Here is a 16,455-nt window from a genome sequence, read left to right as displayed (position 1 = left end):
CTGGCCCATAGCAACCAATCAGATTCCAGCTTTCATTATCCAAAGGAGGTCTGAAAAATGAAAGGTGGAATCTGATTGGTTGCTAGGGGCAACTAAACCAGACTTCCTTTACACTAGTTCCGATAAATCTCCCCCACCGTGTCTGGCCACTGGGGGCGCTGTTCATGTAATGAACCCTCGTTGTACCCCAGACTTTACTCAGGACACACTCACCTGGTTGAATCCATTCCTGGTACCTGATGAAGAAACAGACACAGGAGCGGTTATTACCTCTGACCTCCATCACTACGACCGGAGCCGCTCGCTTTCCTTTACATAACATCTATGGCGGTATTTTGATGCCTATTGTATACAGACAGCAGGTGCGGCCATATTGAATACAGTAATGGTGGGCGGAGCCTTCTACCAGGATCGGCACTGGTGGATAAACTCTCATTCAGGGTTAATAGCCACTAGAAGCTGCACCGATCTGACTAGTCTGGCGGTATAACCTCCGCCCCGTACTGACCCCATAAGATGCCCCCGACATAACATGGAACGTATATATTACCTGGATTATGGAGCATCAGTCTACAAACAAGGACCAGTAAGAGAATTCCAGCAACAACCAGTAAGAGAATTGCAGCAACAACTACTCCCATCAGGATGCGTTTTCTTTGGTAAATCTGAAAGACAAGCGTAGACTGATGATGTCACCAGTTTAGGGGTGTGACCAAGGTACAGCTTTGAATCCACTGACGGCAGCACTCAGCAGTGCCAACACCACCCTTATCAACCCCAAATTTGAAGACGCCCCTGTGCCCACCTAATGTGCCCCCTGCTGTGTGGAGGGCGATGCCCCCGACACCTCTTGGATGCAGTGATGCCTCCGGATCTGCAGGTTCACACTTTACCTATGTGAGGGGCGGTATTTTGTACCCCACTGGACGGGTCATTTTATGGACACCATCATTTGTGTGTGGAAAGGGTGGGTCAGACATGACGGGTCTGGGCTCGGAGACATCAGTGGCCAGACGTGAGACAATTGATGTCCCATTCTGGAGTCTAAGCTAATCTGGAACTGGCCTTCTGGCCCTTTAAAGGTTTAACCGCTTTGTCCAGCCCCCATGATTTACACTGCAGCTGTGTTTGGTCAGGTAGGTCGCTGTTGGAGTAAGTCAGTGCATGGAGACCGTGTAAAATACAGCTCAGATATTCCCTCCCCAGGAGGAGTCATCTGTGTCCCTGTATACTGTACACCTTTACCAGGACTGGAGAGATGTTTTCCAGGGAAGGAGATTCAGCCTGGACCGGACGCGCAGAGCGGAGTTGTCGGCGCAGTGTAGCAGTGCATGTGTCAGAGGAATGCAGGTGAAGGCGTCAGCAGAGGGGATTCACTGGAGAAGCCAGAGAGCAGGACCACTGCTGAGACGTCCTGGTGGTCACAGAGCTACTGCCACAACCATCCAGACCCAATGGGAGTCCATAAGAGGTACGGCGACCACCCAGAGAGACCCCCCGACTGAAGAGCCCCCGGAGTACACCGACACTGAGCACGAGGGGAGGGAGAGAGACCAAAATCCGAAACGCATTGTGCTGGACGGCAGAAGAGACTGCTCCGAGTCTTCTAGCGGCTGTGAACAAGTGTGCGAGTTATAGTAAAAACCTTCAGCAAAGAAAGAGTTAATCGCACAGCACGTCCGTTGGTTCCCCGTCCACCTTACCGGCTGATGACCCCCGGCTCCAGATTTCCTCACCTCTTTCCCAGACTGCCTGGTGGCCTCCATAGGAAGGAAGACGTGTTCTGGTCGGGTCTCAGCGCGTTCTGCCATCTGGAAGGAAACAGAGAAAACCAATGGCTGCATGTACAACCCTGACCGCGTACAGAGCACCGCCAGCTCCAGGAGCGGACACCTCTGGGCTGCACGGCAGTGGCGGACCAGACTGCAGAGGGTCCCTGTGCCCGCTCTGTACCCCCTGTACCCATCCTACTAGAGCAGGAGGTGCTGAGCCCACTGCTCCGGGAGAACAGAGGACGGCCACGTTCTGTATGGGCAGAAGACAATGCAAGAAACAGAACTATCAAACTATTTTCATTTCCCCAATAAACAGAAAAAGGGAAAAATGAAGCAACTTCACAAATAGACTTGATGTAAAACCCATCATATTGCGCACACAGCTGCTATGCCGTGGTATGGATCGCCATGGTAACAGACTACAAACCTGTGCGGTCAGATAATGCTCTCTGCCATCTATTCTATGCGTCTTCCTAATCAATTCTATGTATGTAGAAGACGGATGACGGGAGGATCAGACTACACCGTTTGTTTGTAGTCTGCTGCCATGGAAACAAAACCTTACATAGGAGCTGTAGACAAGAAAATGGCCGATTTCTATGTTTTTTACAGAGTTCAGAAAATGTACTGTAACTGAGCGTCATCTCCTCTCCGTCCAGCGGCCGGAGTCTCCCATCCCTTCAGTCTCTACAATATCGGAATTACCTGGATTTCTGCAATGATTTCTAATAACATGTGGTTTGACTCTTCTCTGAGGCACAATTATTAGGGAATCGCAATGTGTCTAATTAATGACACACAAAGAGCTGTACCAATCAGTACTGAGGGCAGAGTTCTTCTTCCAGGACAATGATTGCATCTGTATCTAGAAATATCCACAGAAAAGCAACACCTACTGCTCCTGTCCTGTATACCGGGTGTAATCCTCTGTATCTGCTCTTATTCTGTATATCTGGACACTGCACAGCACCACTTCTTCTGTCCTGTATACTGGGTGTAATCCTCAGTATCTGCTCTTATTCTGTATATATGGACACTGCACAGTACCACTTCTTCTGTCCTGTATACTGGTTGTAATCCTCAGTATCTGCTCTTATTCTGTATATATGGACACTGCACAGTACCACTTCTCTGTCCTGTATACTGGGTGTAATCCTCAGTATCTGCTCTTATTCTGTATATATGGACACTGCACAGTACCACTTCTTCTGTCCTGTATACTGGGTGTAATCCTCAGTATCTGCTCTTATTCTGTATATATGGACACTGCACAGTACCACTTCTTCTGTCCTGTATACTGGGTGTAATCCTCAGTATCTGCTCTTATTCTGTATATATGGACACTGCACAGTACCACTTCTCCTGTCCTGTATACCGGGTGTAATCCTCTGTATCTGCTCTTATTCTGCAGAGTTCTTCACATGGTGCTGCCAGTTTCAGTCTCTAATGTTGAGATCTCTGTGGTTCCAGACATGTATCTCTGTGTCTGAAATCCGGCCCGGCTATATCCTCTTATGAGATCCCAAGGCTTGTTATAAAGTCTGATATTGGCTCATAGGGAGACACTACCCATAGGGGGTAATGAGATGGTTCTCCTTCTTGGGAGATACTGAAGCTCTCTACAAATGGAGACAATCCAGGACTGCTGGTACTCGGGAGAGGATGTCCTGATCAGATCCGTCCAATAACACAGTGGACAATCCAGAAGGAGCTGAGAAAGAACCTGAAGAGAACAGGAGCCACAGAGGAATCTGCAAAACCCTCTGTCCACTGTTAGCACAACATTGAACATAATGGTGGTCATGGAAGGGCCACGAAGGAAGCCACCGATGTCCACTCAGGTTCACACGAGACCAAGATATTTCTTCTTTCTTGAAGTTTCCTTTGTTCTTAGCTCCTTGTTCATTAACCCTTCAATATGGCCTAATACACGCGGTGTGTTTTCTACATCATTCCTAGAAGGGGGGACAATCTGGAGACTTCTGAATAGTGCTTGGTATCATCGCTGGTCCCTCAAATAAATCGGAAGAGAGAAGAGGTCCTGACTTCTAAGCTTTTAACACTGCAGTCAGGTATTAAAGAGCATCTGTCAGCAGTTCTGTCCCTATGACACCGGCCGACCTGTTACATGTGCACTTGGCAGCTGAAGATGTCTGTGTTGGTCCCGTGTCCATATGTGCAGGGCTGTGGAGTCGGTAGATAAATGCTCCGACTCCTCCGTTTTTGGTACCTCCGACTCCCCTGTATTTAATATGCGAATGTATTTTATACATTCCTTGAAGGAAAGAAAGGCCACATACCTGTCATTACCACAGAACTACTGGCCAGGAAGCTGCTGCCTTCTCCGCTGTGTGCTGATCTTCTGCTGTAGATCGGGCAGTGGGAGGATCGGGGAAGGGGCATTTATTGTAAAACAGGATTTAGTAGAATCCCAAAGTCATGTTTAAAGTTTAAGCTACAATCGGAGTTTACAAGGTTTTATAGCCCGAGCTGAATGACAGCAGTTTTTCTGATGGTTTACAGCTTCAGTCTTGAGCTATTGACCATCCATTCCCGTCACTTATACAAGTGTCTCTAGTCCTGCAAAAAACCTATTTACTTGATCAGTCATCAGTGAGAGACTCGGCCAACCATGGGGTTTGTGTTCCCTGTAACAGCGGAACACAACACAATGGAAAGTATAAGTATTGCCGCTCCCTAACTGTGCGTTGCGTGCCATATAGTGAAGCATAGGAAAAGCACGCTTCTTCATGGTCACTTAACTAGGGCTGCAGCTAACGATTATTTGAATAATCGATTAGTTGCCGATTAATTTCTACGATTAATCGATTAATCGGGAAAAACGACAAAATTACAAAACAAAGAGGTTTATATGATTTTACTTGAAAAATTATGTTCAAAGACCATATTAAAACAAATTGTGGATGGCACTGTTATGGGGAGGATCTGTGGACGACACTATTATGGGGAGGATCTGTGGGTGGCGCTGTTATGGAGAGGGGGATCTGTGGGTGGCGCTGTTATGGAGAGGGGGATCTGTGGGTGGCGCGGTTATGGAGAGGGGGATCTGTGGATGGCGCTGTTATGGGGAGGGGGATCTGTGGCTGGCGCTGTTATGGGGAGGGGGATCTGTGGGTGGCGCTGTTATGGGGAGGGGGATCTGTGGGTGGCGCTGTTATGGAGAGGGGGATCTGTGGGTGGCGCAGTTATGGAGAGGGGGATCTGTGGGTGGCGCTGTTATGGAGAGGGGGATCTGTGGGTGGCGCTGTTATGGGGAGAGGGATCTGTGGGTGGCGTAGTTATGGAGAGGGGGATCTGTGGGTGGCGCAGTTATGGAGAGGGGGATCTGTGGGTGGCGCAGTTATGGAGAGGGGGATCTGTGGACGGCGCAGTTATGGAGAGGGGGATCTGTGGGTGGCGTAGTTATGGAGAGGGGGATCTGTGGGTGGCGCAGTTATGGAGAGGGGGATCTGTGGGTGGCGCTGTTATGGAGAGGGGGATCTGTGGGTGGCGCTGTTATGGAGAGGGGGATCTGTGGGTGGCGCTGTTATGGAGAGGGGGATCTGTGGGTGGCGCTGTTATGGAGAGGGGGATCTGTGGGTGGCGCTGTTATGGAGAGGGGGATCTGTGGGTGGCGCTGTTATGGAGAGGGGGATCTGTGGGTGGCGCTGTTATGGAGAGGGGGATCTGTGGGTGGCGCGGTTATGGAGAGGGGGATCTGTGGATGGCGCTGTTATGGGGAGGGGGATCTGTGGATGGCGCTGTTATGGGGAGGGGGATCTGTGGGTGGCGCTGTTATGGGGAGGGGGATCTGTGGGTGGCGCTGTTATGGGAGGGGGATCTGTGGGTGGCGCTGTTAAGGAGAGGGGGATCTGTGGGTGGCGCTGTTATGGAGAGGGGGATCTGTGGGTGGCGCTGTTATGGAGAGGGGGATCTGTGGGTGGCGCTGTTATGGGGAGAGGGATCTGTGGGTGGCGTAGTTATGGAGAGGGGGATCTGTGGGTGGCGCAGTTATGGAGAGGGGGATCTGTGGGTGGCGCAGTTATGGAGAGGGGGATCTGTGGACGGCGCAGTTATGGAGAGGGGGATCTGTGGGTGGCGCAGTTATGGAGAGGGGGATCTGTGGGTGGCGTAGTTATGGAGAGGGGGATCTGTGGGTGGCGCAGTTATGGAGAGGGGGATCTGTGGACGGCGTAGTTATGGAGAGGGGGATCTGTGGGTGGCGCAGTTATGGAGAGGGGGATCTGTGGACGGCGTAGTTATGGAGAGGGGGATCTGTGGGTGGCGCTGTTATGGAGAGGGGGATCTGTGGGTGGCGCTGTTATGGAGAGGGGGATCTGTGGGTGGCGCTGTTATGGAGAGGGGGATCTGTGGGCGGCGCTGTTATGGAGAGGGGGATCTGTGCACTGTTATGGGGAAGGGGATATGTGCAATCTTATGGGCATAACAGTGCACAGATCCCTTTCCCCATAGCAGTGCCATAGACAGATTTCCCCCTCCCCATAGCAGTGCCATAGACAGATTTCCCCCTCCCCATAGCAGCCCCGGCCCTGCTGCTCACAGCAGACTAATCACTTACTGCATCTTTATTTTACCTTACCATCGTGACGCTCCAGTAACAACTAACAGGCAGAGCAGACGGCGGCGTAACGTCACTTACTCATGTGACGCACCTGCTCCGCCCACTTTATGAATGAAGGAGGCGGAGCAGGCGTGTCACATGAGTAAGTGACGTTACGCCGCCGTCCGCTCTGCCTGTTAGTTGTTACTGGAGCGTCACGATGGTAAGGTAAAATAAAGATGCAGTGACAAGTAAACCGCCCGCCCGCATAGCAACGAATCAGCGATTATTCGATAACTGGATTCGTCGACAACGAATCCAGTTATCGATTATATCGATTAATCGTTGCAGCCCTACACTTAACGTGTTCGTTTTGCGGTGACGCACTGCATGCATTGGCCTTTATTCTTACAGTAGAGAAGTACCTTATTTTTCGCAAAAGTGGGGGAAAAATAGCAGTGCGTCTTATAGGGCGAATGCTGCGACCGTCTGGTGAATAGGCTGAGAGGGAGGAAGGCCTGGGGGCCGGCATCTGGTTCTGTAATGGCAGCGGGGCCCGGTGCAGTCACTGTACTCTACTACATCAGGCCCCGCTCACTGTAGTATACGGTAATCATATCTAACTTGTGGGTATTGTTAAAGTATTCCAAGTGCTCCGCCAACTTTATGAATGAAGTAGGCACTGGGCCCCGCTGCCATTACAGAAACAGATGCCGGCCCCCTATTCACTACACAGGGACACTGTTATTGGGGGGGGGATCTGTGGACAGGGCCGGTGCAACCATATAGGCGTTTGCCTAGGGCACCGGCCTGCTGGGGGGGCCCTGGTGGACTCCCCCTGACTGGGGCTGCAGCCCTGGGTGAGCGGCTCTTGAGACGCCCCCAGCGCCGTTACAGGGGGTCCAGGAGGTGGAGGTCCTTAAATATGGCAGAGCAGGCATCTGCTTACCCTGATGGCAGGTGCCTGCTCTGCCAGTAAATTACCAGAGGAGAGGAGGCGGGTGGCAAGGGAGGCTGTTCTAGCAGCTCCCCACTCCTCCCTCGTGCGCCCTCTGTGATGCCGGAATATAACGTCATACTAAACGGCGCGCTGGAGGACTGAGGAGCTGCACCACACTGGACCCCAGGGAGGTGTTTAAGTGTTTGACTGAGTGAGTGTCTGCCTGTGTATTTATGTCAGTGAGTGAGTGTATGTACATCTGTCTTTCTGTCAGTAAATGTATGTGTGTCTGTCAGTGAGTGTGGATGTCTGTGTGTGTGTCTGTCTGTCAGTGAGCGTGGATGTCTGTGTGTGTGTGTGTGTGTCTGTCAGTGAGTGTGGATGTCTGTGTGTGTGTGTGTCTGTCAGTGAGTGTGGATGTCTGTGTGTGTGTGTGTGTGTCTGTCAGTGAGTGTGGATGTCTGTGTGTGTGTGTCTGTCAGTGAGTATGTCTGTGTGTGTGTGTCTGTCAGTGAGTATGTCTGTGTGTGTGTGTCTGTCAGTGAGTATGTCTGTGTGTGTGTGTGTGTGTGTCTGTCAGTGAGTATGTGTGTGTGTGTCTGTCAGTGAGTGAGTATGTCTGTGTGTGTGTGTGTCTGTCAGTGAGTGTGTGTGTGTGTCTGTCAGTGAGTATGTGTGTGTGTCTGTCAGTGAGTATGTCTGTGTGTGTGTGTGTGTGTCTGTGTGTGTGTGTGTGTCTGTCAGTGAGTATGTCTGTGTGTGTGTGTCTGTCAGTGAGTATGTCTGTGTGTGTGTCTGTCAGTGAGTATGTCTGTGTGTGTGTGTCTGTCAGTGAGTATGTCTGTGTGTGTGTGTCTGTCAGTGAGTATGTCTGTGTGTGTGTGTCTGTCAGTGAGTATGTCTGTGTGTGTGTGTCTGTCAGTGAGTATGTCTGTGTGTGTGTCAGTGAGTATGTCTGTGTGTGTGTGTGTCTGTCAGTGAGTATGTCTGTGTGTGTCAGTGAGTATGTCTGTGTGTGTGTCTGTCAGTGAGTATGTCTGTGTGTGTGTCTGTCAGTGAGTATGTCTGTGTGTGTGTCAGTGAGTATGTCTGTGTGTGTGTGTGTCTGTCAGTGAGTATGTCTGTGTGTGTCTGTCAGTGAGTATGTCTGTGTGTGTGTCTGTCAGTGAGTATGTCTGTGTGTGTGTCTGTCAGTGAGTATGTCTGTGTGTGTGTGTCTGTCAGTGAGTATGTCTGTCTGTCAGTGAGTATGTCTGTCTGTCAGTGAGTATGTCTGTGTGTGTGTGTGTCTGTCAGTGAGTATGTCTGTGTGTTTGTCTGTCAGTGAGTATGTCTGTGTGTGTCTGTCAGTGAGTATGTCTGTGTGTGTCTGTCAGTGAGTATGTCTGTGTGTTTGTCTGTCAGTGAGTATGTCTGTGTGTGTCTGTCAGTGAGTATGTCTGTGTGTTTGTCTGTCAGTGAGTATGTCTGTGTGTTTGTCTGTCAGTGAGTATGTCTGTGTGTGTGTGTGTCTGTCAGTGAGTATGTCTGTGTGTGTGTGTCTGTCAGTGAGTATGTCTGTCTGTCAGTGAGTATGTCTGTCTGTCAGTGAGTATGTCTGTGTGTGTGTGTGTCTGTCAGTGAGTATGTCTGTGTGTTTGTCTGTCAGTGAGTATGTCTGTGTGTGTCTGTCAGTGAGTATGTCTGTGTGTGTCTGTCAGTGAGTATGTCTGTGTGTTTGTCTGTCAGTGAGTATGTCTGTGTGTGTCTGTCAGTGAGTATGTCTGTGTGTTTGTCTGTCAGTGAGTATGTCTGTGTGTTTGTCTGTCAGTGAGTATGTCTGTGTGTGTGTTTGTCTGTCAGTGAGTATGTCTGTGTGTGTCTGTCAGTGAGTATGTCTGTGTGTTTGTCTGTCAGTGAGTATGTCTGTGTGTTTGTCTGTCAGTGAGTATGTCTGTGTGTGTGTGTGTCTGTCAGTGAGTATGTCTGTGTGTTTGTCTGTCAGTGAGTATGTCTGTGTGTGTGTGTGTCTGTCAGTGAGTATGTCTGTGTGTGTGTGTGTGTCTGTCAGTGAGTATGTCTGTGTGTTTGTCTGTCAGTGAGTTAGTGTATGTATGTATGTCTGTCTTTGTCAGTAAATGTATGTGTGTCTGTCATTGAGTGTCTGTGTGTGTGTATGTCAGTGAGTGTGGATGTCTGTCGGTCAGTGTCTGTGTGTTTGTCAGTGAGTATATGTGTGTGTTTGTCTGCCAGTGAGTGAATGTCTGTCAGTGAGTTTCTGTGTGTGTGCGCGTTTCAGTGGGTATGTGTGTCTGTCAGTGAGTTTCTGTTTACGTCATTCAGTGAGTGTCTGTCTGTCAGTGTGTGTGTGTCTGTCTGTCAGTGAGTGAGTGACATAAGGGGGCGGCAAAATGGATCTTTGCCTAGGGCAGCAAAAATCCTTGCACCGGCCCCGTCTGTGCATGACACATAAGATAAGATGCTATATATGTGCCATCCACAGATGCCCCCATAACAGTGCCATCCACAGACCACCATTAGTTCAAAACCCACCAAAAGCATACCTTTTGGTTCAAAATATTTTTTCTTATTTTCCTCCTCAAAAACCTAGATGCGTCTTTTGGGCAGGTGCATCCTATAGGCAAAATATACGGTAATTAATTATAACCTTTTGTGAATTGGGACATTTAAATTTCCTTTTTTATTCCAATTTTAATCTAGTAGGAGTCGGAGTCGTTTCGTTTTTTGCCGACTCCAGGTACCCAAAATTGACTCAGACTCCACAGCCCTGCATATGTGGTCACAGTGCTGAGAAAGATCATGTTTAATTATATGCAAATGAGCCTTTAGGAGCAACGGGGGCGTCACCATTACACCTAGAGGCTCTGCTCTCTCTGACAGGTCCAGGTGTGAGGACATTTCCACTGCCGGGTCCTGTCACTGCAAGTGCAGAGAGAGCAGAGCCGACCCTGGTGTTAGTTCAGTTATTGTGTCTATATTTGTCCCTCACATAATGATCAGAGCAGGAATCGGGGCCATTCCATAGGGTTCACTTACCTGTGTTGTGGAAATGTTATTAGGATGTGTATTTGATATATTGTGTATTGTCACCATGTCTCTCAGTGTCAGGGTAAACCATTGGAGGGGATATCTCCCCGTGTATATCCTGTCACAGCTGCCGGGCGCAGAGGTCTCCGTCGGCGAATGGTCCATGTGCTAAGCGCTGGGCTGTGGGCCGGGGGAGACTGATGTGTTCAGCAGAGCAGGGTTTTGTTGGCTGATGTATGGACGCCGGCTAGGGCCCCCGCGCAAGACACGGATTTATCGGCTTGGCGAGGATGCATTTGTTAAGAGAACAATATATGAAAGGAACAAGCGTTTGTTGTCTCTAGTGCGCCTGATCAGCCGCTGGAGGTAATGACGCTGTCCTGTACATGAACCTGCATGAGGATCATAGTCCCTATCTGGCATTGTCCACTGAGCGAGGCTGGATAAGGTTCCCCCCAGTGGTAATGGGGGGTTACAGGATACATGTACTGGGGAGGACTGCAGGCAGAGGGGACTGGGGAGGGGACTGCAGGCAGAGGGGACTGCAGGGAGAGGGGACTGGGGAGGGGACTGCAGGGAGAGGGGACTGGGGAGGGGACTGCAGGGAGAGGGGACTGGGGGGGGGGACTGCAGGGAGAGGGGACTGCAGGCAGAGGGGACTGGGGAGGACTGCAGGCAGAGGGGACTGGGGAGGGGACTGCAGGGAGAGGGGACTGGGGGGGGACTGCAGGGAGAGGGGACTGGGGGGGGGACTGCAGGGAGAGGGGACTGGGGGGAGAGGGGACTGGGGGGGGGACTGCAGGGAGAGGGGACTGGGGGGGGGCTGCAGGGAGAGGGGACTGGGGGGGGCTGCAGGGAGAGGGGACTGGGGGGGGCTGCAGGGAGAGGGGACTGGGGGGGCTGCAGGGAGAGGGGACTGGGGGGGACTGCATGTGCAGGTTAGCTGTGGTATTCTAAATGATGTGTCTTGTCTTCCTATGTGATCACTTCCTGCACCCTTGTTACAAGGAGTCAGTGGTCGACTGATGAGCGGCCCCTTTTCTGAGTAAGCAATAAGTGTACAGACTGGACGGGAGCCGGCGGTGCTCAGCAGAACCCAACATGGTCCTGACACAAAGTCTGAGGAGAGCGGATTCTACTATTAATATTTCTATAACACCTGTTCTAGAAGCTGTATGTGAGTAGAGGTAAGTGTCATCTCTGCCCAGCAGCCTCTCCTCTCCCTGCAGTCCCCCCCAGTCCCCTCTCCCTGCAGTCCCCCCCAGTCCCCTCTCCCTGCAGTCCCCCCCCAGTCCCCTCTCCCTGCAGTCCCCCCCCCAGTCCCCTCTCCCTGCAGTCCCCCCCCAGTCCCCTCTCCCTGCAGTCCCCCCCCCAGTCCCCTCTCCCTGCAGTCCCCCCCCAGTCCCCTCTCCCTGCAGTCCCCCCCCAGCAGTCCTCCCAGTCCCCTCTCCCGGCAGTCCCCCCCAGTCCCCTCTCCCGGCAGTCCCCCCCAGTCCCCTCTCCCGGCAGTCCCCCCCCCAGTCCCCTCTCCCTGCAGTCCCCCCCCAGTCCCCTCTCCCTGCAGTCCCCCCCCAGTCCCCTCTCCCTGCAGTCCCCCCCAGTCCCCTCTCCCTGCAGTCCTCCCCAGTCCCCTCTCCCTGCAGTCCCCCCCCCAGTCCCCTCTCCCTGCAGTCCTCCCCAGTCCCCTCTCCCTGCAGTCCCCCCCAGTCTCCTCTCCCTGCAGTCCCCCCCCAGTCTCCACTCCTTGCAGTCCCCCCCCAGTCCCCTCTCCCGGCAGTCCCCCCCCCAGTCCCCTCTCCCTGCAGTCCCCCCCCCAGTCCCCCTCTCCCTGCAGTCCCCCCCCAGTCCCCTCTCCCTGCAGTCCCCCCCCAGTCCCCTCTCCCTGCAGTCCCCCCCCAGTCCCCTCTCCCTGCAGTCCTCCCCAGTCCCCTCTCCCTGCAGTCCTCCCCAGTCCCCTCTCCCTGCAGTCCTCCCCAGTCCCCTCTCCCTGCAGTCCCCCCCAGTCCCCTCTCCCTGCAGTCCCCCCCAGTCCCCTCTCCCTGCAGTCCCCCCCAGTCCCCTCTCCCTGCAGTCCCCCCCAGTCCCCTCTCCCTGCAGTCCCCCCCAGTCCCCTCTCCCTGCATTCCCCCCCAGTCCCCTCTCCCTGCAGTCCTCCCCAGTCCCCTCTCCCTGCAGTCCTCCCCAGTCCCCTCTCCCTGCAGTCCTCCCCAGTCCCCTCTCCCGGCAGTCCTCCCCAGTCCCCTCTCCCGGCAGTCCTCCCCAGTCCCCTCTCCCTGCAGTCCCCCCCCCAGTCCCCTCTCCCGGCAGTCCCCCCCCAGTCCCCTCTCCCTGCAGTCCCCCCCCAGTCCCCTCTCCCTGCAGTCCCCTCTCCCTGCAATCCCCCCCAGTCCCCTCTCCCTGCAGTCCCCTCTCCCTGCAGTCCCCTCTCCCTGCAATCCCCCCCAGTCCCCTCTCCCTGCAGTTCTCCCAGTCCCTGTAGTCTCCTCTCCCTGCAGCCTGTACTCTGCAGTCTCCTCTCTCTCCCTGGTCCGGTCCCCGGTGTCTCTGGCAGCACTCACCGGCTCCGGTATGTGACAGCTCGGGCAGTGGCTGGAGGAGTAGAGAGCGGGAGGCCTGTCTATTGCTGTCTGAATGACTGTGGACTCCGCAGACCGCGCCTCCTATATATAGGCAGTAAGAGAAGAGGCGGAGATGCGTCTGTTCGTAGTACCCGAACCCAGTGTTTCCCAACCAGTGTGCCTCCAGCTGTTGCAAAACTACAACTCCCAGCATGCCTGGACAGCCTTTGGCTGTGCGGGCATGCTGGGAGTTGTAGTTTTGCAACAGCTGGAGGCACACTGGTTGGGAAACACTGCCCTAACCTGAAAGAGTAATCATCTCCTCTCCGCCCTGTCCTCTCCTCTCCTCGCGCCCTCTCCACATTTGCATGTTACACCCGAGCGGTGACATCACGTGCTGCCAATTTGTGTGGCTACCTGCCAGTCCCCTCCCCTCTCGATGGTTCCGCCCCTGTATAAAGATCCCAGCCTTTATGACAGAGGAGGAAGTAGCGCCACCGCGTGGAGGACGCTCGCCGCACAGCAGCAGGTCAGTGTAGGTAATGTCCTCTGGCGCTGAAGCGAGGAGCGGTAAGTGCACAGCTCACTCACCTCAGGACGGGGACTTCACTCCAAGTACGTGAACAATATTGCAGATCATGTGGGCGATATGAACTCACGGTGAACGGAGCAAGACCCGAGGACTGGCGGCGGCCGTCAGCTTGTCACCGAGGCGGGAACCAGGGGAGACCCCGAGTGGTCACCGTCCTGACCGGAGGAGCCTTGTGCACTGTTCCGGCCTCTGACATTGGATACAGGCTCCTTATATCTATAGGACGTGTGTCCGCGCCTGATGTAGTCCCCACAAGGGACATGACTACAACCACCCCGTCATACAATCCGTACCGGAGTCCTGGCTTCACACGGGGGCTGACTTCTTATTATTCATGACTTCTTATCTTTTCTTTGGAAGTGCATAGACTTTTATATGTGGATTTTATCTGTTTTATACAATTTCTGCATTATTAAATATGTATTCCTGCATGCAAAGCTAGCCGTAGGAGTGCTGAGTGTATCCTTAATTATAGTTTTTGCAAACAGTTTCCTACTGGGACTGGGTGACCCAGTAAGGCAGTGAACCCCAACATCCATTACGTCCTAACCCTGAGGCCTCCTGCACACAAACGTATTTGTTCCGTTCTTTGCATTGGGGACCGCAATTTGCAATCCCCAATACACGGGCAACCTCCCGCCGGGACGGATCCGGACCAGTCAACTTGAATGGCTCGTCATCCGTCCGTTCTGCAAAAAGAGAGAACTTGCTCTATCTTTTTGCGGAACAGAACCCCACAGAAGCCCTCCATAGTGTTCCGTTCTGTGCTTCCGTTCCGCATCTCCGGATTTGCAGACCCCCTTCAAGTCAATATGCGGCGTGCAATACTACACTCGTGTGCCGGAGGCCTAACCCTGTACTAGACTTGTTTGATCTCCTTTGATTTCTGCCGTCCAAAGTATCTTAAATCCAAGACACTGGTGGAAGAGACGGAAAGATTTCTGATGCTGGACGTCCCTCACTGCCAGAAAGGACGGTGTTAACCATTTAAGGCTACTTTCACACTAGCGTTCGGGCGGATCCGTTCTGAACGGATCCGCTCATAATAATGCAGACGGAGGCTCCGTTCAGAACGGATCCGTCTGCATTAAAATGGCAAAAAAAAGCTTTCAATGTAAAGTCAATGGGGGACGGATCCGCCTGAAGATTGAGCCACATTGTGGCATCTTCAAACGGATCCGTCCCCATTGACTTACATTGTAAGTCTGGACGGATCCGCACGCCTCCGCACGGCCAGACGGACACCCGAACGCTGCAAGCAGCGTTCAGCTGTCCGCCTGTCCGTGCGGAGGCGAGCGGAGCGGAGGCTGAACGCCGCCAGACTGATGCAGTCTGAGCGGATCCGCTCCATTCAGACTGCATCAGGGCTGGACGGCTGCGTTCGGGTCCGCTCGTGAGCCCCTTCAAACGGAGCTCACGAGCGGACAGCCGAACGCTAGTGTGAAACTAGCCTAATGCTAAACGTAGTCATAGATCAAATAACAGAACAGCAAATGTATAATACAAAAGATAACACATTTTATTTAATAATGTAAACTCTAGTTCCCTGTACATATGCGAGCAGCATTACATTCACAGGAGACGGTGCCCGCAGGAGCACTGCCCTCAGTACATACAGGTAATCTGCTCCTAGAAGTGCTACAGTACAGATCAGTCCATACAGGGGACCATGGAAGTGTACAGACCGAAGTAATCCTGGATCCCGACACGTGGTTCGCGGTCGCTTTCTCAAGGGATGTGTGTGGTGTATGCTCACTACCTATATACAGTGGATATAAAAAGTCTACACACCCCTGTTAAAATGTCAGTTTTTTGTGATGTAAAAAAATGAGACAAAGATAAATCATTTCAGAACTTTTTCCACCTTTTAATGTGACCTATAAACTGTACAACTCAATTGAAAACCAAACTGAAATCTTTTAGGTAGAGGGAAGAAAAAATATTTAAAAAAATTAATATGGTTGCATAAGTGTGCACACCCTTAAACTAATACTTTGTTGAAGCACCTTTTGATGTTATTACAGCACTCAGTCTTTTTGGGTATGAGTCTATCAGCATGGCACATTTTGACTTGGCAAGATTTGCCGACTCTTTTTTGCAAAAACACTCCAAATCTGTCAGATTGTGAGGGCATCTCCTGGGCACAGCCCTCTTCAGATCACCCCACAGATTCTCAATCGGATTCAGGTCTGGGCTCTGGCTGGGCCATTCCAAAACTGTAATCTTCTGGTGAAGCCATTCCGTTGTTGATTTGGATGTATGCTTTGGGTCGTTGTCATGCTGAAAGATTAAGTTCCTCTTCATGTTCAGCTTTCTAGCAGAAGCCTGAAGGTTTTGTGCCAATATTGCCTGGTATTTGGAACTGTTCAGAATTCCCTTTTAGCTTAACTAAGGCCCCAGTTCCAGCTGAAGAACAGCCCCTTGGCATGATGCTGCCACCGCCATGCTTCACTGTGGGTACGGTGTTCTTTTGGTGATGTGCAGTGTTGTTTTTGCTCCAAACATATCTTTTGGAAATATGGCCAAAAAGTTCAACCTTGGCTTTATCAGACATAACACCTTTTCCCACATGCTTTTGGGAGACTTCAGATGTGTTTTTGCAAAATGTAGCCTGGCTTGGATGTTTTTTTTTCGTAAGAAAAGGCTTTCGTCTTGCCACTCTACCCCATAGCCCAGACATATGAAGAATACGGGAGATTGTTGTCACATGTACCACACAGCCAGGACTTGCCAGATGTTCCTGCAGCTCCTCTAATGTTGCTGTAGGCCTCTTGGTCGCCTCCCAGACCAGTTTTCTTCTTGTCTTTTCATCAATTTTGGAGGGACGTCCAGATCTTGGTAATGTCACTGTTGTGCCATACTTTTTCCACTTGATGATGACTGTCTCCACTGTGTTCTATGGTATATCTAATGCCTTGGACATTCTCTTGTCCCCTTCTCCTGACTGATACCTTCTAACAATGAGATCCCTCTGATGCTTTGGAAGCTCTCTGTGGACCATG

General features: G+C 52.0%; 1 long non-coding RNA gene across 1 annotated transcript; it reads right to left on the bottom strand.

The window, feature by feature from the left end:
• Window positions 1–211: 211 nt before the first annotated feature.
• Window positions 212–12,919, bottom strand: LOC122933946. The gene is made up of 4 exons (XR_006388610.1): window positions 12,862–12,919; window positions 1,737–1,811; window positions 551–665; window positions 212–236 (listed from the first exon to the last, which is right to left on the bottom strand). It is a non-coding gene; the product is annotated as an uncharacterized LOC122933946 (long non-coding RNA).
• Window positions 12,920–16,455: the final 3,536 nt, after the last annotated feature.

This window comes from Bufo gargarizans, chromosome 4, assembly GCF_014858855.1.
Source record: "Bufo gargarizans isolate SCDJY-AF-19 chromosome 4, ASM1485885v1, whole genome shotgun sequence".
NCBI classification, from domain to species: Eukaryota; Metazoa; Chordata; class Amphibia; order Anura; family Bufonidae; genus Bufo; species Bufo gargarizans.
Note: the sequence above shows the minus strand (reverse complement) of the source record. Positions and strands in the feature narration are given on the sequence as shown.